The sequence below is a fragment of the Schistocerca cancellata genome, chromosome 3 (assembly GCF_023864275.1).
Source record: "Schistocerca cancellata isolate TAMUIC-IGC-003103 chromosome 3, iqSchCanc2.1, whole genome shotgun sequence".
Taxonomy (NCBI): domain Eukaryota; kingdom Metazoa; phylum Arthropoda; class Insecta; order Orthoptera; family Acrididae; genus Schistocerca; species Schistocerca cancellata.
Window position 1 is genome coordinate 595,535,947 of NC_064628.1, and position 4,314 is coordinate 595,540,260.

Here is a 4,314-nt window from a genome sequence, read left to right on the forward strand (position 1 = left end):
CATGACAAATACATGCATGTATCAATGCAAGAGGATGTGCTACTGGGGATTAGAGGTATCAGTGTGTACAGCAATCTGGACCTCCACCTCTGAAGGTCTCGGCGTATGGTGGCACAACATGCGATGTGTGGTTTTCATGAGTAATAAAAAGGGCGGAAATGATGTTTATGTTGATCTCTATTCCAATTTTTTTTTTACAGGTTCTGGAACTCTCGGAACCAAGGTGATGCAAAACTTTTTTGGTGTGTGTGTGTGTGTGTGTGTGTGAAGAGATTACAGTATTCAGAATGTTGTTCAGTGAAGCTACTGACTGAGTGCCAAATATGAGTATTCATGATGCATTTAGATGAGCTCCTGATTTATCTGAATGTTGTTCTACAATATTTTCTCACCACAACCTTCATAGTGGCATCTTTAAGTATTCTATATACGCAAGAGTGGTATCCTGAAGATATTGATATAAGTTAGGTACACTGAATTATAGTCACTACAGGTACTCTCAAACAAGTAATACTGATAACTTATATGACATTGTACTGTCAGAAATCTGCTAGTAGTGCAGCACAAGCTAAGTAACTAGTTTCACAAAGATAAAAAGAAGGGTGTACACAGAATTTATTCAAGTATTCTATGGTTTGTAGGTGATGGATTTAAGCATCAGATAAAGAAAAATGCTTCTTGCCACTCCCTGCCATCATTCCTTGTGGATCAGTAAATACTTTAAATACTAGTAGACCGACATGAGTCAGACGAAATGTGAGGACAGTGGTTTATGCATATCATACTGTCTATGTGTATATTGTCCTATCAACCTGTAAACTGAAAAACAATTTTAATCATTATTCTAAGTATGGTAATACTATTCCTTGAACTCAAAGATTGAGAGAGTTAGCTGCTTATGACAATTCTAAGAGAGACAAACAGCCTTTTAATGGCCAAAGAAAATGTGACATATTGTGTATTTAAAATGTCATAACATGTCATGTGTGTCCTAAGAGCAAAATTAAAATCTTAAAGGGCTTACAATGGTACTGAAATGTTGTTTTCTGCACAAGTTATAAATGTTATAGTGAATCTAGATGTGAATGTGTGTAAATTGTACTCTGTATGTACCCGACATGTAGCAACATGCACATATAGGCTTGTAAATGCCTAGGTTGAACCGTATGATATTGAACAGTAATGCTGTAGAGAAACTATTCAATTATCAAACACTTGGCGTATGTTGTAAAAAGGTTACATTTACGTGTGTTATTGTGAGTGAAGGTTTGGGTGCTTACAATGAGAGAAACATTTTTGGTTTGTTTGTAGTGGCAAGAGACGGTAAACTTTGCTACAAGGGACCATATAAGGCGATAATGTTTATGGACTTACCTGAAATTCGGTGATATCTTGATGTGATGCTTAACGTACAGGCCAGCCTTGGACACTGAAATAAGCAACACACGATGTGGTTCCAGTACCACAGATCAGAAATGACTGGCCTTTCCGTTGCAGCATTGGAAACTACCAGTCACATACTCATCTATACATACTATCCTACGGAGCAGTTCTAAGAACATTTTGAAGACATGAAATTCATTGTTAACGAAAACCTGTGAAAACCAACTGTACCGCCTAGCCGAGTTGCACCAATGGATGTACGAGATTGATGAACATTGCTTAACGTGTGCGAGCGTATCCCTGCAAAAGGCATGTGGTGGTTACTCTGCAATAATGGAGCTGCGAACTCCAACTTTAAACATGCTCTTTGTCGTGGCATGTGTTTGGAAAATTAACTTTCAGAATATGTAAATGAAACTGTAAAATAAGAGGGCTGACATGTCTAGTGTATGTATTAAAATAAGTTTGGCCATCAATAAAGGTATTTTAAACCCTGGTCAGGCCAAAGATACAATATAAGTTATGACTGAAAATAAATTTTAATATGTTATGGCTGTATGTAGAAAGAATACCGCTACTGCATACTGTTGTCCAGTAATGGTGGATCACACCAGTGTACAGTAGGGGGCACCTGTATTGGGACTTAATGCTGGTTTACCTATATGGGTATAGGTTTTATTTTTCTCTGTATTTTTATCCATTAATTCGCCTAAGCAGTTTACAGCAAAGATTAAAATGCACTTTGCCCACAGCAATAGCGAGAAACAGTGAGGAACATTAATTTTCTTATGTTTTGTAAAAACTCCTATCCGATGTTTCATCCATCTTGTAGTGTTTGTCCTTTTCCATCCATTATGGAGTATGTGAATTTCTGTTTCGTTCACTAATAATGTGGAATATATTAATTCTTATAGTAATAAGCCAATGTCACTTACTAGTTCTTTATTTCACCTGATCTATCTATGTAACTGGTACCTGTAATACTTTTGGAGAAGCAAGAAATTTGAGCAGAGCAAGCTGGATACCATAACAATGTCTTCAAAAAAGAAGAGGAGGAGGAGGAGGAGGAGGAGGAGGAGGAGGAGGAGGTGGTAAATAACATCAAGGCTGCAAGAGGTATCATCTTCTTGGAAAGAGTGATATGTGACGAATCTTGGTTTTTCACTTATGATTCAGAAACTAAGTGCCAATCCAAGCACTGGAAAGGGCACAACTTCACCGAAAGAAAATAAAGCTCAACTGAGCAAATCAAGGTTCAAAGTGATGATGACTGTTTTTTTTTTTCAATATTCATGGAATTATGTATCTTCACTAGACTCCTGAAGGTTAAACTATTAGTCAACTTTATTACCTTGAGGCTCACGCTCAACTCTGCGAGGAAATCAGAAAGAAAGGCCTGAATTGTGGAAGAATAAATCTTGTGTCCTGCAGCAAGACGACGCATTGACCAATACCACATTATCTGTTAAGAGGTTTCTAATGTAATACATCTCAGTGTTAGACCACCCACACTGAATGCCCAACCTAGCACCATGTGTCTTTTATCTATTCTCCAAGGTCAAGTCTGCATAAAAAGGAACAAGATTTACCGCTGTTGCAGTGGGGCAAGAAAAAGCGGCACAAAGAATCTACTATGTACAACACCTGAGTTGTTACAGGGAAAGACAGCGACAGAGAGAGAGAATCAAACTATATTACTACCTTACATGATCACTTACACTAAATGATTTTTTGTGGGAACTGTAGGTTTGGAGATTGTCATATGGTCACAAATGTAAACACTTGTGAGACATGTTGCAATGTTTCTTCCATGGCTTTTTACTGAAGTATTGCTGTCCACGTGCACAATCATCGTATAAGTTTTTGATACACTTCCCCAAATATCTTTCTAGTTGCCTCACATGCTTAGCTTACATGAATATGAAACACAGCCACAAGCGCATTGCTACCAAATTTCTTGCACTTCGGTAACTTGCATGTACAAGCAGTGTTGCCGAGTCAAACATATTGTATTCATGATTTTAGGTGCTTCTGTTACTATTATAATCATCAGTTTCACCAGTACATTACAGTGATATATGTAAGTGAAATTTTTAGAAGCAATTAGGAGCACAGAACACAATATACAGTTTCTATAAATAATTCATTTGTTTTAAAAGTTCTGCTTCAGTCTGCACAGTATAGAAAAGGAAACCAAACTTGAAAATCAGCTTTCAATGTGTATATCCGTTTCATTGAACTCATTTAAAGATTAGCCTGCTAAAGGTTACTACTACCACCACCACCACCACCACCACCACCACCACCACCACCCCCCAAATGTAACACTTTTTATTCATTATAATACATGAGTATGACAATCAATTTACACACTCCCTTAACTACTTCAATTTCTTTTTTATAATACCGTATCTGTGGTTATTTTAAAGGAAGTCTCAATAGTGCTGTGCACAATCTGAAGCTCCTTAATCAGTCACTTACAAACAGTCCATTTATCTGGTGGTTGCTGTCAGAACAATCAATTTTATTTCTTCCCTGTTGTGTTCTTTCTGACAACCTCCTTTTTGTTGTTCTACATTCTTTTACAAGACATTTTGTCTCTGTATGAGAAAGAGTTGGAATGTACGGTCCAAGATGCAACTGGTATTGATATTAAGTGGCCTTATGCATTTAGAAATTTTACTATGTGCAGCTCAAATTCTTCTTCTGCAATGGCAGTTTGTAGCCAAAACAGTTTTAACAATTACTTATAATATTGGTTAATTAAATTTATCAGATAGTGGGAAGAAATTATGCTCCACTCCCCAATAAGCAACCATGAAATGTCAATGCAGTTACTAAAAAAGGCACTTATTATTTTTAAATATAATTTGTTTAATAGAAATTCTTTGGTTGCTAATATTTCAAGATATTTCTTCATTACACTTCTGG